Source organism: Condylostylus longicornis, unplaced genomic scaffold, assembly GCF_029603195.1.
Source record: "Condylostylus longicornis isolate FDR11 unplaced genomic scaffold, ASM2960319v2 ptg000114l, whole genome shotgun sequence".
Taxonomy (NCBI): Eukaryota; Metazoa; Arthropoda; class Insecta; order Diptera; family Dolichopodidae; genus Condylostylus; species Condylostylus longicornis.
In genome coordinates, this window is record NW_026578082.1 from 204,409 (window position 1) to 232,268 (window position 27,860).

The following is a 27,860-nucleotide window of genomic DNA, read 5'->3' on the forward strand; positions in this document are numbered from 1 at the left end:
CTATTACTAGGATTGCATATATTTAGGATGACGCATATATGCAGTCTTTGAAATAAAGCAAAAATTAACATAAAAAGGGGTTAACATAATGCTCGATTTTAAGGGTTAATTGTGTGAGTTAAGAAAAATAATTATATTTTTTAGTGTCACGAAATTTACCGTTAGCTTTTTGCGTTTATAAAAATTTGGAAAAGCTTGCGGTTTCGGAAATATAGGGTGTCAAAAATTCAAATTTTACGATTTTCAAGAGGTGATAACTTGAGAGGGGGTGGAGATGGAAAAAAAATTTCTTCTAACGAAATGAACTATTTGTTAATGTCTAAAAGCCCCTAAAATTTCAAAGTTCTAGAATATAGGATCTAGAAGAAAAACGACATCAAAAATTTGGAAAAAAAGGACTTTAAATAACGGTAAATTTCAACGGCCATTTTGTTTTTCTAAAGTTTAACTATAGTATACCGCGCTAGGGGAAGCAAGCCGCTGCCTTTCTGCGTTTGCAAAATTTCAAAAATACTTATGGTTTCATTGCAACAAATATTTAAAAAAGGCCATTTTTAGGGTTTTGGGGGGGTATAACTTCTAGAGGGGGGGAGATAGGTAAAAATTTTGTTCTACGAAAATAAGTTTCTAGTAAAGATCTATGTATATATAAAATTTCAGCTTTCTATCTTCAAGGGTGTAGAAGTTTTGTAAACAGACACACGGACAGACGGACGGACGGACGGACGGACGGACGGACGGACGGACGGACGGACGGACGGACGGACGGACGGACGGACGGACGGACAGAGTGAAACTAATAAGCACTTTTTTCAAAAAATTTTTTGGAAAAGTGCTAAAAAGGGAGAGAGAAAAAAAAAGAGAAATTTGAATGATGAATTTTGTTTTTCGTGTAAAAATAAATCAATCAATTAAGGGCAAAATGTAAAAAAAAAAAAAAAATTGTTCATTTTGTACCGAAAAATTATTTTGAATTTTTTGAAAAATATTAACAGAATGACATTTGGCTCATTTTAAAATATCAAAGAAATTCAGCTCATTTTATTTTATTTAAGAGAATTTTTACTCAGAGTGATTAAAAACAAAATTAAATTCCTGCCATACAATATTTTTGTTCTATTTGTAAAAAAAAAGAGGTACTTACAGTTCTTTTGTCACATCTTATACCAGCTACTTATTATTGCCCACAAAATATTTTTAATATCAGTATTCAAATAACTTACAATGTGTTTAGAAATTGTGTTCAAAATGTTAGAATAGCTCAGTGAAGAGCACTCTAATAGAAATTTAAAATTTATTTTTTTCACGAATAAAATCAAGAAAAAAATAATCAAAACAAAAGCCGAAAACACTTTATTGCTTCTGTTACCTCGCCAACACCATTATATGTATATGCATTTCAAAATTACATTATAATTTTCGAAAATGGACTCTTTACACTATTAAAAATATTGTGTTTTGTTATTTTTTTAATTTTGGAAAAAATTGTGTGTGGCGTTTATATACGCATGTTATATATATGTAGTTATACGAATATTATAGAAACTATATTATAATATTCGTATAACACACAAAATAAAAATTAAAAATAAAATTAATTTTTTTTTTTTAAAAAATAGAATAAATAAATTCACTGGTGTTGTTTTTTTTTGACATGAGACAATTTTGTAAATAAGCATAGTTTTTTTTTTTTATATAGGATCATACCTACTTTATCAAATTGTATATATGTGTGTAAATATGTATGTATGAAAAAAAATTGTGATTCAAATATAATAAATAATAATATAAAATAAATTTGGTAAATTGATTTAAATTAGTTTTCTCTCTATTGTTGTTTTGTTCCTTTTTTTTATTTTGTCATATTGTGGCAATGTTTTAGTTTATGTTGTGCCTGTGCTGTGCGTTTAAAAATGAGAGAAGAGAATTTTTTTTTTGTTTTATTTTTATTTTTATTGTATCATAAATTAAGATGCATTTACATGCATTTTGGGATAGTTGTAATACTAAAATATAGTTCTCTTAACTTTTTTTTTTACATAGGGCATTATTTGGTGATAGACGATTATGTCGTATAGTTTTTTTAATTAATTAGTGGAAAATTATTGTGGAGTAATAATATATGTAAAAATATACATTTAAATAAATGTTTAATTTATAGGATGCTTGTATATTATTCATATACTCTAAATTTTTACAAAATCTCTGATAAAATTATATAGTGGATTATGATGCTCCATTCGTATAAGTAATGTGAAAGTAAATGTTTTTGTTAACTGAATGTGAAAAAAGTAAATTTAAAAAACTTGTAGCCATTTGAAATAATTTCATAAAAATGTGAGGTAAAAAATTGTTTTTTTTCAGTTTTGTGTTTATAAGCAAAAATTGCCTCGAGAGAAGTTGGGCATAATTCTAAATTTTTGTAAACTTAAATTTTCTATAATTTATTCTACATCCTGGAAACATTTTAATAGTATGTATACCTACTTGATTAGTTTCGAACTTGCGAGTACATAAACTTTAACTAAAGTAGAAATTTCTAAAAGAATTTAAAAAAATATTTACAAGAGCAAATAAATTAATAAATTTTTAAAAGTGAGCTTTATCTTATAATTATATTAACATATTTTTAAATAACACAGTCTTTCAAGAAAAATAAAATTTATTTATCATAGAATATAAATTCAATTATTTAGTGATAAAGTATTTTAAACGAAATCATTACTTTTTGTAAACCAAAACACTTAGAAATTAAGTACTTATTATTGTTTATTGCAAACATAATTCATTCAAAGTATTCTTATGTTTCCAGGATGTTAGAACCAAAAATAATATAATTTTCAATAAAAGCACAAAATTATTTCCTTTTTAACATTTCTGATTCTAATCAGAATGTTTTTTTTTCCTTGTATTCCATTAAAACATTCTAATTAATTTCAAAAATGTTACAAGCAGATAACAGGAATACATGTATGTTTCTGTATATTAACACTAATATATATATACGTACATATAAATATAAATTATGTTTATTTATATGCATGTATTTTATGTTCAATTAAATGTAGCTATATTTGTAAAAACAACATACCGGTGTGAACGCAACCTTAATATTTATTATATTAAAATTATTAGGTAGGTATATAAATAAATTCGTAAATATTACTATTTCACCGACCACATATTTCAAATAAAAAAAGGGGAGGTATGTTTTAAACAAGGAAATTCATGCATTCAAGTACATATAAATGAATTATTTTTATGGAGATGTGTCAATCTGTACGTCTTTGTCTTTCAAGTATGACTGAAACATCAGGAGTAAGGATAAGAATTACGTCTCCCGAACTTGATCTTTCCTAAGAGTCGATTTCACAGTTTTGAATATATTCAATCAGGCGAAACTTTTAGGATGCAGACAAGGTTTTTAAAAACACTAGATATAGGGGTCGCTAACTGGCCCTTTATTGCGGCCCGATATTTTACAATTTCCACTATATATGTATATCTAAAGCAACAATCAACAGAATTTCTTGAAACTTAATATTTTGAAATCTGTTTGCTTTTTCAACTTGTTCTAGAGAATTAGAATTCAGAATATAAACCCTTAGTGAGGATCAAATTTCGACTTTTTAACCTGAAAATTTTAACTAAAAAGTTCCTAATCCTGTTAAAATTTTAAACAGTGTACACATTTTTATATTTAAATTCGGAAATACTAGAAGTCAGATATTTTCATCACATGTGATCAAATATGTGCTAAGCACATCAATTTTTTTTTTTATATTTATTTAGTACGCGTTATTATAATTTTTATTTTTATGTTTATAAATAAAAATAATTTGAAAAAAAACAAAACAAAACAGGAGAGAAAAAAAGTGTGACCGGACAAAATATTATAAAATAAATCAAGAAATTTCCTATTTACAAAACATACAGGGTCCGGCACATATATACATACGTACATACATACATACATTCTTCAATACAAATTTCTATGTAGAATAACATTATCGTATTAAATATAGTGTATTTTTTCTCTTTTCTCTATATAAAAAAAAGCCTAAAAAATGAAAATTAAATTAAGAAATTTAAAAAAAATACGAAGAAAAAAGCAAAATAAAAAATAAAATTAATTTTTTTGTTTTCTTATTAAAAAATTTTTTCATTCTTTAAAAAATATTTTCCAATTTTCTTTTATATTTTTTTTTTTTGCGTTTTTTTTTTTACTTTTTTATTGGATCTTTAATTTTATATATAAAATTTTCTATATATACATACATAATATTTTTTTAAAACATAATATTGTATTGTTTAAAAACTAAAACTAAAAAAAAAACATAAAATGTTGCGAAATCGACAAAAAACATACATGCATACATACATACATACGTTCATATAAATATACCACTTAAAATTTACTTTATTACAGAGATTAATATTATGCCTAAGTTGTAAAAGTAATCATGTAGTGTATATTCCAATGTACACAGCACATACAATATAATATACAATATAAATACATATTTTACTACATATAATATACATATATAAAATAAAATTATACTACAATATATAAATAAATTAAAATGTAAAAAAAAAACAAAATGTTATACAAAGAAATTTTGGTTTTCTTGTTCGAATAGTGTTTAATGGGAACTTTAAAGTGCATTTTCAAAAAAAGAAAATAAAATAAAGAAAAAAATAATATATATGTAAATCAAAAATTATATTGTTATATACTGTTATAAAATATTATATGAAAAATATAAAGTTTTTCGATTTTGTTATATTGTGTGTTCATATATAAAATAAAATGTTGATACTGAAAGAACAAGTGAATTAATTTGAAATTTTTTCATCAAAAAAAAAAATATTTTGTTAAATTATTTTTTTAAAATTAATGTTTCATGTTTTATAATACAATACCCAAAAAAAAAAAAATGTAAAATATTAAAAATTGTTGTAGCATGTTTTACAAGTTTAAAATTTAAAAAAAAAAAAATTAAATATTTCCAAACATTACCTACATATAGTTAGTACATAAAAAGTGCCATCAAATAATTTGTAATAAGTAATTAATTTCTTTAGTTCAAAAGTGTTATACAATTACATTTAATCTAAAACACTATCTTCCATTTTATATCCTAATATAATATTTGTTATAATAATATGAACCTGTTCAAATTCTATTTAATATTTTATTTGAAATAAGCAAAAATATACATTTAATATATTATTATGTACAATATAACTAAAATATAATATATAATATAAAGTATATAGAATAAATATTAAACTAAATCGAAATTACTATAACTTGTTACAGTGTAGGTGGGTTAAATTTCAAGAATAATAATAATAATAACATTATAGAAAATAATAACATACATGAGAACAACACTGTTTATATGAGAAAAATATTGTTTATAGCTATATGTGAGAAAACAAAAATTATAATATTATTTTCTCTTTCAACATAATATACGAGTAGTAGGTAAAAATGTAGTTCAACAGTTGCATTACTCGTTAAAACAAAAAATTGAGTATGTTGAAATTTATATTTAAGAAAATTATTTTAAATACAACATGTTGAATATTATTAAAATTGAAAGTGTGTTTTTATTAGTAAATTATTAAAAGAAAGAAATTATAAATTTTTATTATAATATAAAATGATTTTAAAATTAAATTAAATTCAAATTTGAATACAATAAATAAATGATCGCATTTAAAAAATATTATGAAAAAAGTGAAAATTATTCAAATTTTTTTTTGTATTATATAAAAATTTTGTTTTAAAATGCAATACAAAAAAACTCTTTAATACTTTATGAATGGAATAACCATAATAAAATAATTATTATCTTTTAATCTTTTATAAAATTCTTTTGTTTTATATGATTGGATAATTGCAGAATATTTGGCATACTTTTTTTAAAATATATAAGGTGAGTAAAATAAAGAGAACAAAAAATTAATAATATGTTTTTGTTTAATAAAGAAATCTTTTGATCTTTTATTTTTTGTTGCATTTATACAATCTTCTTCTATTATAAATACATAAACATTTAAATATATTTAATATTTAAAAAAATTTTAAATGAATTTTAAATGAATTTTAAATTTTTTTCTCTCAAGTTGTCTTCTAGATTTCTCCAAAATTTTTCTTCCTATTGCTATTATTATTTTTGTTTTTGTATTCTCTTAGATTGTTCTTTTGATATTCTATAGTTTTTATTGTCCTTTATGGTTTAATAGGGTTGCCAATCAATATTTTCAATTTGATTGACAATATTATTTATTATTGCTTATTTTAAAAATTTGCTCGATAAAGAATTTGTAATGTATGGCATTCCCGCAAATAATTCGCGATATAATTTTCAAATTTGCAATATGAAATTTTGAATTAGTATATGTATTTTAATATCTTTTCTTCCAACCGCCACCGCACCCTATTAAAAACCATTTATTTTGAAATATAATGATTACAACATAAGGATATTGTAATTTTGACAACTTTTATTCTTGTAAAATTCAAAATTATTGGTATTGTATGGTTATAGTATGGTTATTATATAGTATGGTTGACAATATTATTGTATGGCAAGAATATTGTATGTTCATAGTTTTCCAAAACTATTTAATTCGATTTATTGTTTATTATAGTATTTATTTATTGTTGGCGGTATTATACTTATAAATTTTTTAAAAAATTTTCCATTTAAATTTAAAGTACATATACATAAGTAGAAAAATCGAGGCATTCGAGTCTGATCAAATAGAGACGGCGGGAAATTATTTCAAAAGTTGCCTAAAGCCTACATGTACTTAAATCGGGACAAATGGCAACCAACTATAGTTGGCCTACATGACATGTTTTAACAAATTACACATTAAATTTTCTATATTTTAAATTTAGATTTTAATTAATATACTACCGAAAGAAGGTGATTTTATATTCTCTTATTCTCTTATACATATTGTCAATTCCTCGTCAATTCTCCAATACATTTCTGTTTTATGATGAGAGTACAAATGACTCCGTAAACTTTATATGTATAATAACAACTTGTTATATTTTTCAGAAGACTCAAATTCAGCTCAAAAGAGCCAAAAGTTTAACAATTCTTTTCTACATAGCTGATATATAAGATAAAAAAAATTAAAATACTCAGTTTGGATTTTCTCTCATTTTAATTTTAATCTATCTGGAATGAATTTACGCTTAACAATTTTAAATTTGATTTTTTTTTCTCTTTATTTATTTATTTTATTTTTTTTTGTTTTATTCTCAATCTTTTTTAATGTTTTCTATCAAAAACTTGTTATCTCTGAACCAAAATAGTTTAGCTAAAGGGGGTTAAATTCCTTATAATATAAAAAATATTTTTTTTTTTATATTTTATTCAATTTTCCAAATTATATTGTTTTATATATATATATATATATATGCAGAGGTACCTAAATATTTTCGTTTTCATTTTTAAATTCTTGAACAATGATTGTTTGTTTCTTTTCCCGTCCCTTTTAATATTATATTTTGAATTTTTCTCTTTTGAATTTTCATTTTTGGCAGAAAATATAAAAATTGGAAGTTTTTCAGAGATTTCTGAATTTCTTCTTATATACTTGTTCATATTTTTTTTTAGAGAAAATTATTAAAAGATTTTTTCCTATATGGAAAATCTTCTATTTAAATAAGTACAGAAGAAAAAAAATAAAGAGCTGAAGGGGTTTTTTTTCTTATTTTTATTATAATTTAAGTATTTATGGAGTATATTTATATTTTTATAATATTAGATAGACATTAAAAAAAAAAATAATAAAAGTGCATAAGTAGGTCTTTTATTTATAAAATAGTGTGCACATTCTTATATTATACACGTTTAAATATATGTGGCACATTGCACATACATATATGCTTAGATATTTGAAAATATGAAAAATTACATAAAATTTTAAGTATTTTTGAAATAATTTTGAAGTCATTCCATTGCATATAGTATAAGAATTATGTCCAACATAAAAAAAAAAAAAAAAAAAAAAAAACAATTTTAATTTTCCTCAAGAAAGTTTTGTTATAAGCATGTGTGTCGAATGAAGATTTTTTTAATTTGAATGATGATTTATATTTAAATATTTTTAGAGTATATCATAATATGTAAATGTACAAACACATATGAGTATGTACTTGAGTATACTTCACAATTTGTAATGAGAATAATAATTACATTTTGATTACATATTATAATAAACCTGTTACATCTATGCAACAATTTTTAAAAACACATAGAATTCATATAAGTACCTGTAACGAGTATAGTTCATGAACCTCCTTTGGTGCAGTACTCATACTACATATAATTCTTGAGAAATATTGAAAAATCTTCACAATATTCAATTACTATTACTACTTAAGCATATACTTGTAATTACTTACAATAAATTATTGGTCCTTATTAGCGTTATAGTTACTTGAAATTCATTAATTTTGACTTATAAGTATACTAATATTTTCTAAGTATTTATAGATTGAGAAATTTAATAAAAATTAGTGAAATCTAAAATTTTGTTTCTATGAATTGAGTACTTATGTACTCACACAATATCATAATTTCATGTCACTTGTAAAAGTAAGTCATTCTATAATGAACACTAATTTTTTTAGCAATTTTAAAGAAAATTTAAAAATATCCAAAAAATTATTGATTTATTTTATTAAATTATATTTCAAATACTAATTATTTTCGTCTAATAGCTCTTAAGTTATATTTACTGATTACTGAATAATTGATTTTCATATTTTTTAAAGGCATTATTCATTGTATTTTTGAGAACAGTTTGCTGCCTTAATTTGCAAACAGGTATACAATATTATTTATATGAATGTAGTTACGAGTATAACATATGAAAAAAGAGAAAAAAATATTAATATTTGAGATAGTAATTTACATATTACTGTTACTTCTATACTATTCAACAGTAATCATTTATACTTACTATATAACACTATTGTGAGTAATAGTGTTCACACAGTACAAATAGTGTAGCAAGTTCATAGCACAAATTTTAAAAGTATATATTGAAGCATCTGTATTTTCATATGTATGTATGTACATATATTGTATGACATTGTATATGTATATATTAGTCATCACAATTTTTAAATTAGAACAAAAATGTTGAAATATTCAATTTTTTCATTTATATGTATACTAGGTTAAGTACCTTCTTCTTTTAAATTAATTTAAATAATGTCAGCGATCAAAAACTAAAAAAATTTGATAACTAAGTTGTAAGTAATAAAAAAAAAAAATGATTTTTTTTTCTAAAAATTTTGTCTGCATTTTGTATTTGAAAAAGGAAAATGTTATATATATTTTTTGTTTATTTTATTTATTTATATATGAATTAATTTTAAAATGGTCATTTGCGTTGTACCCTTAAAATAATACTGTTATAATAGGAATAAAATCGTGCACTATCATATATAAAGTAGATAGTGCATGATTTTATTTGTTTTTTTCGCAAAGTTAGTCTAAATGACTTGAATAATACTTATGGGTTTTGTAAAATTATTAGTGCTTTATAGGTTTTATATAAACGAATTTAATTTGTTGACGGAAACTGTAATATATTAGACAAAACACGATGCAATATTTTCTATTATCGCAATTTTGGAATAATCATCTTAGTAAAATTAAAAATCTCAAAAGTAATTTAAATATTTAAAAAATTTGTTTAAAATTAGTATATATAAATAAAGTAATAAGCAACTCCTTCCCATATTATAAACCCATACTCTAATATTTTGCTTAAAATTCGAATTTAAATCTTTCGAATTATAATATTTTAAAGTGTTGTTATAGATCCCATACGTTCATCCCATTATCTTCATTATTATGAATCTCATATGTGTAAAAAAAACTAGCAAAATTTCAGTTTAAGACTTCGAACATTTGAATATTCGAACATGTGAAATGTTGCAGTACAATTCCAAGGGTGTCACAAATATTCAAAATTTAGTTACTTAATTAGTTTCAAAATAGAACTCTTATTTTTAAAAATACCACGATTTTCAAAGTATATTCTTGATAAAATCATCTAGAATTCAAAATTGAAGCGGCAACTGTTATACACACAAACACATCAACAAAATGGATAAATTGAAATTAATATGCATATTTTATTTATTTTTTTCAATTTAACTTTAAAAATATTTTTAAAATAATCCAAATCAAATAAATGCTAAATAAACGTAATAGAATCAACCTTGTATCAACTTACATACGAGTACTTATAAATTAAATTGAAAATTTTTTTTTTTGAAATTTTTTTTTTTGTTATATTTTAAAATATTTCACACGTTATGCCCAGTTTAAAATTATGTAGCGTTTTATAATAATATAATTTTTCATATACAAATGTACGAGTATATAAGTTTTACTTACTAATTCGTGCACAATATTATACTTGTAAATTCAATGGCCTTATTTCAGGAACAAGGTTAAATAAATTTGTACAATATTTGAAAAATGAAGACTTTCTCAAAGCTTATAGAAATATTAAAATTTCAATGATTTTTTTTTAATAATGCTTTTATTAGTAAGGTGTTAATTATTTAAATATAACAAGTACCGATTGATCAAATAGGTACTTACATATAGAAGAATAGAAAGTCTTGTTAATTTGCGAAGGAATGTTAAAAGTAGAAAAAAAAATAATACAAAAGTAATTTTATAAAAAAAATTTAATATGACCAGAACATTTAATATGAGCCGACCGCATTGTTAAAGTGTTCCATAATATTATAAAACTCTTCTTATTTAAACATTTATTTCAAATCCTATGAAAGGTGGTGACTAATCTTAAGTTAATATGTACTTAAACTAATGTATAATTTGTTCTTAGTGGAGTTTCATTTTCTTAGATAAGGTTTCAAAACTCAAGGAAAAAAATATCAAGAAATTGTATCAAATACGTAGAGTTCCTTAAATATGGTACAAAATTCGACCCGTAATAAAAGTCCAATATAGTTGGTACCTGATTTTCTCGAAAAAGTAGGTCATGTTATTGAACGGAGCTTTAAAATTAACCCGTACTAAAGGTTAAATTCAATTCTTGAGATCTTTCATATCGTAAAAGTTGATCAAACGGTCTTAAGTAAGTATATCTTAAATAGTAAAATCAGATATAAATTTTCGTGCCAGTCGGTTCTTGATGCGTGACCTTGAGATGCAGGATAACAGACAGACAGGCGAACAAACTGAGATCTTTCTGCAAATGGTTTATTAACGTTTCCCTATTAGAAATGTATTTCCGTCGAACACTAGACTTACAAAATTTAGTGCCATCAAATTTTATATTAAATTCCAACCGCCCGTTTTATTTGAAATTCAATTACCCCGGTTGGTAATTGAATATTAATTTCAAAGAACTATTTGTATAAAATTTTAAAATTGCAAATAAATGTGTTAATATACCAGTTTAAAACTTACCGAATTTGCGGAAACCAATTAAATAAGTATATCTGAAAATACAAATTAAACAGCTAAATATGTAATATGTATATATATACCTAATATATAATAATTTTATGGCACATGTTAATATGTAAAACTACAATATATCTTATAAAGTTATACACTAATACTATACTCTTCTAAAATATAATTTGCATTTTGCAAATCTATAAACAAAGAGAAATTTTAAAATTATTATACTTACTCGCAATTTATTCTTCAAATCTTTTATATGTTCCTATTTATTTAACAAAAGGAGAACAATTCCTTTCTTCTCTTATAATATTTATTTTAATTTTTGTGTAACAATGGCAGCAAATTAACATTTGTTTTACCGTATAACACTCTAATAAAATTATAATAATACGAATGAAAATCTCTTTATTTTTACAATATTTTCAAAATCTTAAAATCAACATAGAAATGCATTTATTTTTTCTTTAATTGAATAAATTTAAATAAATTGAAATATCAAATTTTTTTCTCAAACTTTTCCTAATAAAATTAATTAAAATCAAATAAATTTTCAAATAAAAATTTCCCATATTACAAGAGAACACAAATGAAGGAAAGAAATAAAAAAAATTTTTTTTTTGTAAAAATTTTCATTTCCTTTAAAATTTATAAAATGTTTATTTATTTCACCTTTATAAAATTTTAAATACACACATACACACATAGTAAAGTTAAAATTATAAAATATGAAAAATTCAATAAAGAAAATCTTTATATGCGAGTTTACCAAGTACCCATTCAATAAATATTATATAAGTTAAACAATAATTTAAATAAAATAAATTGCAATTATTATTAGTTTTACAATTTCCAAAAAAAATTATGTAGAATAAATAAACTTTAGAAATTATTTGAAAAAGAGAAAAACAAAAATTTTATTTTTTTTTAAATTTTAATTTTTCCTGTAATATTTTCACCTCCACGAATAACACAAGAACACATGAATTATTATTATAGTTTAAAATAATTTATACTGACGTTAAATATATAACAATAACCATATTTTAATATTTAACATATATGTATGTATATATAGATTTTCGAAAATTTGTGCAATTAATTATAAAATATTAGTACTATTTATTTACATTTTTAAGTATTATTTTGGTAAGAAAAAACAAATATTTTAAAATAATAACAATAAGCTCTTTGTGTGTATAAAATACAATTTCGCGTTCCGAAATATGCAAGTAGTTGGGTAATTTTGTGTGTACCTTATTATAATACGACACAAAGGTACACTTTGTATAAATTGAATGTAGTATGTTTAATAATTTAAAATAGTACAAGTAATCTTGTATTTAAATATTATTTATTTCAATAAAAAAGCGTCGGTTGTGGCTGACTGCAACGTAATTTAAAATTAACGGGTGGATGTGTTGGTTAATTGCAAGTTAGAATAGTTTACTTTTTCGGAACAAAATGAGTTTTGGTTCTCATTAAGACTAGTAAAAGAGATAGAATATATAAATACACAAAATGAATCTTGTGTTTCCCATGTATATGTATAGTGTATTTGACTTCATTCGGGGCGATAAGGAATATAGGTTAAAATTTTGTTTGTATAGGATATTGAAGGGCGATCTCTTAAGAGAATATATGGAACAGTGTGGTCCACACAGATAGTGGCCGTTAGGGAAGCATTAGACTAAATTGGGATTAAATTTTAAAACTATCACGTCGCAGCTATCCCACAAATTTGGCGCGTCCGTTTACATATTTTAACTCAGTATATACAATACATATATTAGTATATCGAAAACTGTACCCACAATTTATTAAGCATACTTTGTAAACATATGCCATCTATTTGTATTATTATATAAAAGTTTAATTTTCACTCAAATGTTCCGAAATTTTTGTCTAAAAAGTTTTTTTTACATATAATATATTTGTTTGTATGTTCATATCTTATAAAACATAGATGAATTTTGTATATACAAAAGTTTTTTCTTTCCCTTTTTACAAAAAAATTTTTTACAAAAAAAAGTAGAATTCTTTGATGTTAAAATTAGAAGATACGTATATATGTAGTATATGTAGACGTATTTAAAATTATTTGATTAAAAGAAAAGCAGGAAATTATTAATATTTTCATAAATAGTGTCAAATTCATTTTAAAAATTAGAATAAAAAATTTTGTTAGTAAAACGATTTAGACGTCTGATTTAGAAAAATCAATTAAAAATTTAAAAGAAAAAAAAATTTTTCTTTGTTTTATTTTGATTATACGTTCTGCTTTAATTGCTATAACATTGAATTTTGCATTACGAAAAGTACGTGCGTTAGTTTAGGGACGTACCTTACGTTCCCCGACTTTCCATATGTGAATTTTTTTTAATTTAGTCTGCACGATATTTAAAATATCTTATATATAATTATAATTTGTAGTTGAATTTAACACCATTTATTCTTTTATCAAAATTAACTTGAAAAAAAAATCGATTTTAAAGTTTAAAATTGTATAAGTTGTGCTATATGGAATTTTTATTGGAAAAAAGATTGGAAAAATTTATCGGATTTTAAACAACGTGAAACAAAACGCCTATGAACAGTATAAACTTATTGTTTGGTAGTGTAAACCTACTGACTATAATAATTCTAAATTTTTTTAAAATTACGCAGTCTTACGTACATAAATTAAAATTTTTAATTTGTGATAAGAGCACTTATGTATCATTTTCGCTTACATATTTTGCTATACTCAATGTTATCTCTATACCTTCTTCAATATATACATATTTTTAAATTCTATTACAATTACGAGTGTGTCTTGAAATTGATATTTATTATCAGAATTCTAATAACCTTGTTCCCTTAGAACTTAGATAATTTATTGACATATTATGATGTTGTTGATCTCAATACACAATTACCTTTTCCTATTTACGCACATATTACAAACATATATAAATGCACAATTCTCATTTTGTGTAAATTGTAATAATATTTGCCTAATTTTTTTTTAGCATTTGAAAATTTTATTATATACTTACGTTCATATATGTACTTAAATAACATTTTTATTAATGGATTTTATGTAAACAAAATCAATTTTATTTAAATATTAAATACAGAATTTTTCAATTGTACTATTAAAAATCAATAATATATAAAATGTCAATAAGTCAATTTAATAATTAATTCTGACATATCGAAAAAAAAATTATTTTCAAGTAAAATTGAATATTCATAAGAAATAGTATATAGAAAAATTTATGTATTAACATGTACTATGTACATAAACGTTAACTATTGGAATAGATTTATAATGGTATTTAATGTTTTGAGTCGAATATGTGTGTTTATACACTGTATTCGATTACAATTTACAATAAACACTTAAACTATATATAGATACATACATACATATTGCATGTGCCCATTTCATTTAAAACCATTTCACACTTCATGTCAAAAAAAATTTAAAAATTTTTTAATGAACTTTTGACTTTATACACATATATTCGATTTATTGATTAGAATTGAAAACAATAATGCACTTCTATGTAAATATTTAAGTATATATATTGTATAAGTATATAAATGTATTAAATAAGCACTCTCAGTATTATACTTACAACGTATTTAATTACTGTATGTTGTAATTAGCTGATTAAGTATAGTAAGTATATGCAATAATTTTTGATAACGAAAAATTAAACGGGTACAAAAATATTAAATATAATTAAGTGTGAATTTAGAAGGTCAAATATTAGATTAATATTATTGTAAATCTTTCCGTTTTATAACAGAAAAATAATAAATAACATTAAGTTATTAATGTGTTACATCACAACATCATTGAGAGAATAAATATTTTTGTTTTTACACGATTTTAAATACTTTGCTCTTATCAATAATTTGTTTCATGTCATCACCACATACATATATTGTTATCGCAGTAAAATTCTATAAGTAATGCTATGTCATCAAAAAATTAATCATATTGTTACGATATTTTATGGCTATAGTTACATCATTAATTTGCCATAAAATTGTGTTTTCCCGAAGTCCTTTTCAAATTTTTGCCGAAATTCTTTTGAAATTCAAAAATAATTATCATAATTTTGTGGGAAATATACTAAGTATATTATATTACACATTTTTTAGTCTAAAATTATAATAATTATCAATATAAACCACGGATATGACCAACTCTCTTATATACTTACTTATAATAGAAAGAAAATAATTTATTTGTTTTTATCGTATGGTCACACTTGTGTACTCGTATATGTTGTTAATATTTCAAAACAAAAGATATATATATACAATATGAAATCTCTTGTCCAGGAAATTACATTAAATTTATTCTACGTACTTGCAATTCTACTTTATATTATGAAAAATTAATTTTAATACAAACAAAAATTTTATCGTATAGGAAAACTATATTTATATATCGAGCTTATGTTATTGTGAATGGTATATTTTCAAAACAGAATTATTTTTATTTGAATGTAAAAAATATTGTGGTTAAAACAGAATAATGTCGTATTGTTGATAAGCAAAATGTGAAATTAAATCATGCAGTACACTTGTTCTAATAAGTAGAGACATAAAAATATTAACCTTTGAGTTTTTAGTTAACCATAATTCATTTTAAGCTTATAAACACAAAATTATTAATAAAAAATTCTTGATATAAATATAAAAGTGTTATTAGCACTTAGTCATTCTATACTGAAATTATTATAATATTTTAATTATATGATTTAATTTACAAAAAATTGTAAATATTTACTTATTTGTCTAATTTTATACAAAATTATTGTGTTTATCTAAAAAAATCACATAAGATTACATTAAATTTCAAATATAAATTCATATAAAAATTATATGCTTACCAATATCCTGGAAATTTTCGAAATATACACGTAGCACAGTGAATAAAAGTTCTATGCAATATTGAGTAAAAGTGTGTCAATTTGGTATGATGAACTCATGTACAACTTAAAAAAATATTAAAAATAATTTTACAAATTCGGCTGTTCTATTTATGTTTGACTTTTTAGAATTTGAATTTTAAAACATTTGACTTTGCCAAAAACAAATTAAAATTCTTTAAATTTTTATTTTCTATTTAATTATAACGATTTTAATATTTTATAGTTCCACCATAAGCTAGCTTACATAATGCGCCCACATAACGAGTAGACAAAATTTTGTTCATTTATTGCGGTGTAGTAAAATAACGGAATGAATTCTGCAACAATCTGCAATGACAATTCAATGTCTATTACAAACACATTTCCTTTTTTATATAAAAATTATATTTACCCTAAAATATTTCGAAATTAATACAAATATATTTAGGTAACGTTAAACTATATATATATAAATCATTTTATATAACAATTCAATCAACAAAATTTAATTCATTATAAAGTTTCAATTCTCTATTGAAAATCTCAAATTAAATTGAAGTAAACAATTTACTTTTTCAAGATCTTAAAAACTAATTCAATTAATTTTATCGTACATTTTCATAAAGTTAAAATACTTAGAAGAAAAAGCGTTCATTCGTCATAAAAGGACTCAATCACATAATTGTAAAACTCTATATTTTTTGTTCTTATTTATTTTATCTAATAAAGTTTATAATTATAACATCAAATAATAAATTTTTAAACCGAAAAGATGTCTTTATACATACAAATATAATATTATGTAAGTTCTAGTTTTCAGTTTTTATTTTCAATGCAATATTTGTTAAAACAGTAAATTTCGATTAAATATCCATTTAAATAAATTTTAAGTCGTTTAAGAGAAAAATTCTTTTAGGAGACCTCTAGTGGAAAATAATAACAACTGAAAGGATAGGGTGTTTTTTCATAAGTGTAAGCTATTCAAGTGAATCAAAGCAACTGTATTATTATGTACATAAAAGTCAGACTGATTTGAATGTTATTAAAATAAATGTGTGTTATAAAATTTATGTGTATTATTTTCCGGGTTTCACAAAGTGTTCGAGTTCATCAGGAGGATAGATCTTATACGGGCTTTTTAAGGTATATACCGAACTCAAATTGGGGCACAATAGATTCTTATATACGTGGTCGCATCGGACTGTTACCTAGGTAACGGTTGTATAAACGTACAAATCTGCAAAATTTACTTATTTTGTATCGTGAAAATTATTGAGCTCTTACGTTAGTTCTCAGTTATATATACCCAATTATATATAGGGTGTTCTGTACAATATATGAACATCATTTCTAATTTCATAAAGAATAAATTAATTTAATTAATTTTTACTTTCTCTACGAATATTTTCCACAAAAGCGTCTCTTTTTTTTGCTCTAAATTCTGGATGTCTTTATAATGTCTTTTAGATTCAAAGGGAATTCAATTAATAATAAAATACATTGTATATGTACAAAATTTAATCATTTTGTGTATTTGTTTTGGAATTTTAAAAGGTAAAAATTTTACAATTAATGTTAATATTTAGATTAGAAATGTAAAATTTTGTAGGACAAGGTCAATTTTGAAAACAAAATAAACAATCTTTATTTTGTTTATTATTATTTATTTATATACACACATATACATACATATATGTATGTGTATTTGTCATGAAATAAAACTTACATGAATTCTGCTGTGAATTTTATCTAAATAAATTCAATTTTCAAAGAAATTTTAAAGAAATACTTATGCATAATATATATATACTGTTTGTTATATATACTATAGATATATATATATATATATATTAATTTAATTTAGTTATTTTAACAAAATGAATTTATACAAAATTTTCATTTATTTCCTTTTTAATTAATTTAAACACATAATAGAAGAGCTACATATTTGTTTTCTCTCTTTCCTTTTAAGAATTTCCCTTTTATGTTAAGAATTTCAATATTATTTCAAGGAGAATATTAAAAGGTTATTTTGTTTGTTTATTTGTTAATACGTTTAAGAGAAATTTTGTGACATGATTTTGATGTTTTCCGAAAGTGCAATTAAATAAAAGAAAAGAGATTTGATTATATGTCAGTGAAAAAGTAAATTTATAATGCAGTTTAGCAATATAGAGCATGGGTGATTTGATGGTTGGTTGAAGTGGTCGGTGTTGCAGGTTCACTTCACCCCAGTTAGCACAAATATACTGTTTTGCTATCATTATACTCCATGATCACCAGGCTGGCATTGAACGGGTAATTGCAGATGGCCCATCTAAGCCGCTCTTGAGAAATCTATTTAAATCTCTGATGTTAATCTTCGGTATCATGTCTAGCCCCGTCATACATGCTCTGCTCACGTGTTCAGCTTTTACTCCGTCCAGAACTGGAAACTCGCAGAGATAGTAAAAACTGCCTTTTTCGCGATATGTAATTCCAGAAGCAAATGGAGAAGCGTATTCAGGACATCAGCAGGCATCGAATTTAACGTCCTATTGGATACCAATACATGCAATCTTCTGAACCTTACCCATCTTGACAATGTTATATGCCTGTTCCACCGCCGGCCGCCACACAATTGCTCCATATGTGAGGACTGATCGCAAAAATCTATTATGGAATTGTGGTTTACGTTTGTAATTGCCTTATAATTGGAAATAACCCCTGAAAAAGCCCGGAATAGCCAATAATATTTGGAGTGAAAATCAATTAAGCAAAGATCAATGAGGGTTTTTGAAGTAAATTTATTTATCAAAACGACAATTGTACTACATGGACACTATTTTGTAATTATGAATAGTCGCTACTCAACTACACAATTACATTGTTATTATATGTGTGTACGTACTACTTCCATAATATTATGCAATTTTGAATTATAAATTTAAAAGTTCAAGTAATAGGAAAACATTACGTGATTTTGAGCACTAAAGAAGTTGTATGTCATTGACACATGAGTATAATGAAAAGCTCTTCTACGAGTATCGTACTTAAATTTTAATCTCTATTTGAAAATTATTTAATGCAAGTATTTTTTTGATAAAAATAAAATTTATTTCTTCAATTGCATTGTTATGATATTACAATTTAAATCTAATATAATCTTATATTATATTATTATAATAATAATATGTTTGTATACATTGTTGGTATACAATAATTATGTAAACATATTATATTGTGTAAGTAAACATTATTCTATATAGCCATTCAATAAAACAATTAGAAATCATATCATATCAAACATTTAAAATGAAAAACCCAAACATAAAGGCGAAATCTTAAGTGTTTCGCGGAGATAAAAAAAAAACCAAAAATTTCTTTTAAAAAAATAAACAACAAAAAATGTTTATTACAATCATAAAATGCTTTTTAAGTGTTTGGTTAGTGAGATATTTGACTTTATTTCATTTTTTCCCCCCGTTTTTTTACTTTATACTTTAAATTCAATTAATTGTAGAATGGGAGAAAAAAAAAACTATTATACGGTTAGTGTAAACAAAATTTGCAATTAAATGGTTGAACATTCAAAGAGGTAATTGAAGTATTATTGTAACATTTTATTAAAAGAATTTTTCAAAGTGTTCTATATAATTGATTGTATATTTGTATACGAATATTTACGAAGAGATTTTAATTTTCAAGTAATAAAATTATTAAAAAATAAAAGAATAATAAAAAAATTTTAACAATAACATTATTAATGAGAAAATTTGTTTGATATGATATCAAATAATATTTCTTTCATATAATTAGACTAAAGCAACAGGCTTAAAATAAATTAGTTGATCTTTCAAATTATAGGGTATTATATGTTCTATTTCCCAGGAATACATATTTACATCATTTGAGGGTCCACGATACGTATACAAATACTATGCTAAATTTAGTAATTTTAGAAAAATTAATTATAGTGACAATAAGTTACAGGAATGATGAGATCACACTATTTGCGTTTTATTTAAGCATATTATATAATACTTTGTGTATGTATAACAGTTGAGATGTATAACAGTTCAGGTGTATAACAGTTCAAGTTTATAACAGTTCAGGTGTATAACAGTTCAAGTGTATAACAGTTCAGATGTATAACACTTTCAACTACGCAAATAGCGAGTATAGTAGTTAAGAGAAGAAGTCTCCGACAGACAGCTTTTATATGTATGTATATTTAAATCTATTAGTTATTTTCTGATTACAGGATTTCCGCATTAAACAGCGTTCCATTTACTCCGAAGTAGTTTGCAGTATTATATTCCTGTAAAAGAATTGAACTTATTATCGTATTAATATCATATAAACTTTAAAAAAAAAAATTCATAGATATATCAATAAAATTAATTGAACGTATCATTTTTTTACGATATTGCCACAAAGTGATGAAAAAAAATGCTGAAATTGACAAACACTTTTAAATATTGTTACTATTTTTCTATTTACCTAACATTACTTTAATTGTTTTATAATAAAACTGAAATAATAATCATAATTTTTTACTATTATTAAAAGAATTCAATAAAATTTAAAAAGGCTGTCACATGATTAAAAAAGTTTTTAAGTTTTTTTTCTTATCATAACGGTAATGCGCACTTAGTAGCAAAATTTACCGTACGATACCATATACTCTTGACGATTCTGATAATAGTTTTTTTTAATTTTTAAATTCTTTTAAATTTTAATCTTATCTTTTGAAAATTTTCTTATAAAGAAGTTCGTATAACACTTGTAGATTGTTTGTGTAATATACGATATGGAGGATAATTTCAGTTTTTTGTTTCATTTATTGTTTATTCACGTATAATAAATACGTGAAAAATTAAATATAATATTTAATTAATTGAGAAGATGAGAGAAAGGAAAGAGAATTATGCAAGAGAACTTTATCGTAGAGAATTTCGAAAATATTCAAAACTCACTGACTAACACTCAATAGTAAAATGTTTTATTCACTATTGAATTACAGCTTAGATTTGAGAAACGTTTTTTTACTAGAATTTTCTCTTTGTAAGAAGTTATGCTATATTTTATAAAATATATTTGATTAACATAATGTATGTAATTGTATGATTATCAAAGTATATGTGATATTTAAATAAATAAAGGTTATATTACAATAAAAAATTTACTACACATTTTCTTATTGTGGTTTTCATTTTGTACATAATATGAGTGATAATTTTTCAACCACTAAGAATTATTATTTTATCATTTAATTATAAATCTAAATAATCTTAATACTATGTTAAGTACTACACAATGTTAGCGTAATTGTTACTGTACAGTTACAATGTTAGCGTAATGAGTATAGTATTAAAAATATTACAAATGTTTTGAATTTCCTAAAATTTTACTATTAAATAATTTAGAATTAGGAGTACAGTAAAATTACAATACGCCATGAACAATTACAAATTATCTACATATAACACTAATTTTGTTTGATAAAAACATGTAGCTATGTATGTATTTTGAAAAATAAACCGCTTTGAAATTTTCCAAATCATTTAAATCTTAAAATACTGATTGCTTCTTTCGAAATCAATTTTTTCACGAATTCGAAAATGGAAAATATGGGAAACATTTATGGAAAATTTTTATTTTAATCAATTTTAATTGAAATTTTTTTAATATTACCGGTACAAAAAAGATTTCAATATAGATACTATATTTATATATACATACATTACTACACTGTTTATACAGGGTTTTTCGCATAAGGTTACAAATAATTTCAGTTATGATTCTTTAATCAATTTCCAGTAAACAATTGTATAAGTGAAAAATACATGGTAACTACGAGACACTGAAGAAAATATTGTAAGGAGTTAGGATTTTTACTACTCATTGCACCTCATCAAAAAAAAAAGGAAAAACAATAAAAACAAACAAAATTTCCGAAAAAGTTCATATTCATTAAAAAAATTTTTGAAAAAAAAACCCGAAATTCTCATTTTTTTCTAGAAAACTAAAAGTCAAATATAACTCATCATAGAAAAAATATAACAGTTAATAAAGAGTAGTTGAATTATTCCGAAGTTTTATATGGAGGAAAAATAAAGGACCGACTTTTTTCAACTTGTTGTAGCTCCAAATCGCACCCTCACCCATACGATTTTTTGCTGGAAATTGATAGAAAAATGAGCCCTGAAATTATTTGCAACTTTATACGAAACACCCTGTATAATATACACAAAAGATATTAAAATATGTATGTATGTATGTGTTTAATTGCTTTTTTCCCAAAAACAATTATTTTAATAATTTTTTTTTTCATATCTTGTCAAAAATATTTAACTTAAGATAAAGAAAACTGAAATTACATGGTGTGTTCAATGTTCATGTGTGAGTAACTGAACAAAATATAAAATATTGAAGTTAAAAATTTATTAAACAGGTGTTCCGATAAAAAGATGCGATTTTTTTTTTTGTTTTAAATAATCATAAGAAATATGTATATGTACACGCATACATTACATATGTACGTATGCATATGTTTACCAACACATGTGTATATAAATAGAGTACACTAAATTTCTATATGAAAGAATTTTAAAAAATAAAATTATTTTTTAATAATTTAATGAATAAAAATATTAACAATGAAAACAGAAGTAATCATTATGAAATCTAGAAAAAATTTTTTAAAGTTAATCGTATATAATTATAAAATCAAGTGAATTAGGTCAAATTAAAATTTTTCTGTGGTTTGTTAATCTGAAGTGGGTAAGAGGAATTAATATATTTTTAGCTACCAAAAACTAAATTTCAAAATCTTGTTATGAAACATAAAATTATGCTAATGTTACCACAAACAAAAAGATGGTGAATTTTTTTTCTAATATTATCTTACTAATGTAGGAATTAAATAATTCTCAACAGTAAAATACATGAAGCACTCAATTAATTACAATTCAATTAATCCCGGTATCCAGGAACTTTAATTGAACTATCCACAAACTTTATATATACTAATATCTATTCTCAACAAAAGATTTACTAATCCTCGATTCTTCAAAAGATATGGCACATTTCGCTTTTAAAAAATCATTCTAAATTTTCCAGTGTTTCTTAACATAATAATCAACTTCAATTGTATTTGGTCTCAACTTATAAAACGCTCTCTCTGTAACTTTTTATTTTTGACATTTCATCAAAATAAACAGTTGAAAATTTTCAAGCTCAATTGAAAAATGGTATATTTTTATAAAAATCGACTAGAAAAATTATTATTAGAATTAGAGCACCTTGACAAACTAAAATTTCTCATGGCACAAAAATCAATGAAAAATGTTACAAATATCATGCTAGTAGGAGGGGGGATGTGCTCAAACGGTGGCGGAGTTACGGTCTTCTGGTCCTCACAAGTTGCTTGAGTTCATCAGGAGGGCGGGTCTGTAGGGCATGCCCCGCACACGGATGGGGACGCACAATAAACCCTTATACGTGGTCGCGATGCACTGTTGCCCCCGTTATACAAATCTACAATCTACAAATATCATGAAAATTATACGTTTAGCAGAATTGTGTTGTGTCATAACAATAATTAAAGGCGATAAGACTTAGGAAGTCAAAACTTATATACACATATAAGTATATGTAATCATCTCCTATACTTACTCTCAGAGGAAGGTTTAGAGAAGCGATTTTCAATTCACTTTTATAATTTTTTCTCCAAAATATACGTAACTAAATATAAATAAAATAAGAATAAAGTGAGATACCCAAAATTGTATAAAATGTGAAGTTCTTTGAAGTCTCCTACTATAGGAGATTCTATAGAATATCTTCATACTATAGTGGATTATAAAATTAATGAGAAACAAATTTTCTATTAACATCAAACTGAGGCAACTCAATTTTTATGACAATAATATTTTAATTGCTTAAGGGCAATATAAAACTCTAAAAAAATATATTAGCATCAATTCACATATATATATATATGCACATAGAGATTTTAAATAGAAATTAATAACGTACAACTTCTTAAATTTCATTTAATTAAATCAACTAATGAACAAAAAGACTTAACTAAACAATAACAAAAAACAAAACTCATTTTGTCATTTAATTATTAAAATGCTTTATTAAATCATTTGAATTTTTTATAATGAAAAAATTTTCATTTTCATTTTCTATATATTGCATTTTGTGTATGCATTTGAAACCATGAAATTAAACAAATTTGCTTAACAAAACAATTTACAAAGAATGCTTAAATGCAGTTTCCAATTTTTTTTTTCTACTTATTTGCTATATTTTATTGCGAAATTTGATATTTATGACAACAAATCAAAGTGAGAAGCAATTTGTTATAGTTATGTATGTGTGTATATGAAAAATAAAAAACAGAAGTTTTCTGTTTTAGGAAAGTGATTTAAAAAATTTGTATTAGTCGCGAAATTGCGGTTAATAGGAAATTAAATATTTAATTTAATATGGAATTTCATTAAAAAAAAAAAAATAAACGATATTGCACAATAATAGAGAGAAAAAATGTTGTTTTTACCGACCCCATTGTGTACATTAAGGGAGGTCAAATGTTGGATCCGAATTTCGGATGCCAAGTTTTTGGTTGGAACGCACGATATCGGTCTGTCTATCTGTCTGTCCATTTGTCTATCTGTCTGTCCATTTGTCTGACTGTTTCTCGGTCTGTCGGTGTGTCGGTCTGTTGATGTGTGTGCATGTGTATATCTCAAGTTCAGTATAACCGATTTTGATTAATATTTATATGCTAGTTTATTTCGGCTAAATATATCACGGATTGATCAACTTTTGGGATATTTCAAGGCTCGGGAAAGGGACCCTTTTGCGGGCCTTGAAATTTTATATTTAAATTTGGAATGTTAAAACAATGAAACTACATATTTTTTGGAAAGATGAGTGCTCTATATTTTTCAAAGAATGTTAACTTAAAGCTTTCTAAAGTGTTTAAAGCCCATTTTCATAATGCACTATAACAATTTGCGAAGCCTAACAATATATATGTATATTGTGGTCGGTTATGTGCTGATCACATCAGATTTTTTTATTTGAAAATCAGTTGTAAGAATTTAAAATAAATATGTATGTGTAATCACTTTAAAATATTAAATTTGTTAATGAATGAAATGACGCATTTTTTTTATTGAATGAAATTTAATTAACATTTAGTTCAAAAGTCCAAAATTCAATTTGAAATTTTATTTATTTTATAGATAAATATTTATTGATTTTTAGCAATATTGAGAAATTCTTTAAATTCCACAAAAATATTTACAGTATACTTACTCAATTTATGATTAAAAATTAATAATAAAGTTTTATTTAAGGCCAAGTTTGCTTACGCATTACATTTTAGTAAGCGCCTCATTTGATATACATTCCGAATCGAATTAGGTAGGTACCTACTCATTTAAAGCATACACTACTATCTGGTATGTTCAATAATGGGATAATGCCATAGTGCTTATTCAGAATGAACCTGTAACATTTTTAGTTTCGACAAAAAGGTGTATCGACTTTAATGGCTATAACTTCCATAATTATTAATCAATTTGAAAAAGAAATTAAAATCCAATAAATAATTGAAAGGGTGCCCTTTATTTAAAGATCAACAGTCTGTTATTTGAGGCACTGTACTTAAAATGTTGTTATGGAAAGAAAAGGAAAAAAAAAATGTCAAATATTATAAGTGACCAATTCCCAAAAAATTTACCCTATTCAATAATTTTCAAATTTCAGTTTGTCTTAACAACAGAATAATAAAGAATAAATACTTTGGAAATTCAAATTTTATTTATGAAAAGCGTATACGCTATCAGATTAACACGTTGTACGGAATGGTCTAACTCTAACAGACTGTAAATTGTTAAGAAAACCGGAAAATCTTTAACATCAGTGTTATGTAAAATATAAATTTGCGGAGTTTTATAATTTTCTATAACAATTATTTAATTGTTTTATCAAGGTATTTCATATTTTATTAACGTCATTGTTTATTATTTGTCGAAAATAAATAATGACGATTAAGACACACAATTTAATTATAAAATTTCCTTTTTCGATTAAAAAAAAATTGTTAATTTCTGAATAAAAGAATGTGAAGCAAAGAATGATTAATATTGAAAATAATCGTGTCTACAACTTAGCTATAATTGAAACTCTAAACAAAAGCGATGAAAGAGAATGTGTCACCACTTGTAAGCTGTTTATCAGCTATGAAATTTTATAAAGAAAAATGTATTATTAAATATCGTAAATTAAAAACATCGCAGATCTTGTGCACTAAAAGGTATGGCAATACTTCTAATATTATTTACAAAAAATTAGTTTTAGTATATGTTGTGTAATTTACTTACATAATTTAATTTTATAAATAAATTGCTCGATAAACTAACTTTTTAACAACTGCGATATAAAATTATTGGATCTAAAGTATTGTGGAATAGAATTCTACTGAATTTCTATGAACTTTTTTTTGGAAAAACTGATCCCAGTTAACAAGCCTTACGAGTACAATACGCTTTTTGATTACAATTTTAACAAATTCGTATTATTTATAACTCTTAAAATTTTTTGGAAAATTATTGACGAAAATTCTATATTTAATATACTTGTGTTATTTTTCAATAAAATATTCTTTCATATAACTATTTTGAAATCAATGAAATTATTGGTTACAAAACCAAAATTAATATTATAAAACAAAAAGTTGATAAGAAGCTTGAACTTATAAGATAAGAAAGTATGTTACGTGGATTTTTTATTTCAAGATATTCCAATTAAATTATAAACAATATCAGGTGATAAAATTTAAACTTTGTTTTATAAGTATAATTAATATTATATAGGATTATGAATTTATACCTTCGGAACTAGAAGAATTTTCTAGAAACGACAATAAAATTGGAAGTATAAATATTTATTTTCAAAATGTGATTGAAATATATTTGAAGATATGAAATTGATTTAGAAATATTTAATTACAATTATTAAAAGTACTTGCAAGTTCTATTGTATATTATTTGTGGCTAAAGAAAAAATATGTTAATTCTTTAATCTATCTTCATCCATCTTCAAAAATATTCACAACATAAGCAAATTCTAGTATAAGTAAAGACTAAGTTATTACGTAAAATCTTATGAGCAAATATGGCATGCGATGCGAGAGTCTAACAACAAATTTACACCAACTATACAATATTAGTTACCACTTATATGATATCCGATTAAAAAATATTATTTTCATTTTTGAAATATTTAACAATAAAATAATTTTTCAACAAATTTATACTCGTATAAATTTGAAATGAGTAACAAATTAAAATAATTTGCTAATGAATGTTTTCTCTTACTAGCACTTAATTATGAATTTTATTACACAGACTTGGTAATGATTCCTTGATAGTTTTCTATAACATTGGGA

At 23.5% G+C, this 27,860-nt stretch overlaps 1 protein-coding gene across 2 annotated transcripts in view; it reads left to right on the plus strand.

Moving 5' to 3' along the window:
• The first annotated feature begins 5,593 nt into the window (after positions 1–5,593).
• Positions 5,594–27,860, plus strand: part of LOC129614633 (leucine-rich repeat-containing protein 4C) — a 42,786-nt gene continuing 20,519 nt past the window's right edge. The window contains exon 1 of one of the 2 annotated variants that reach the window (XM_055529356.1): positions 5,594–5,948. The gene's annotated coding sequence lies outside the window, so the exon portion shown is untranslated. The remainder of the gene's footprint in view (positions 5,949–27,860) is intronic. The other variant, XM_055529357.1, reaches the window with a different exon arrangement.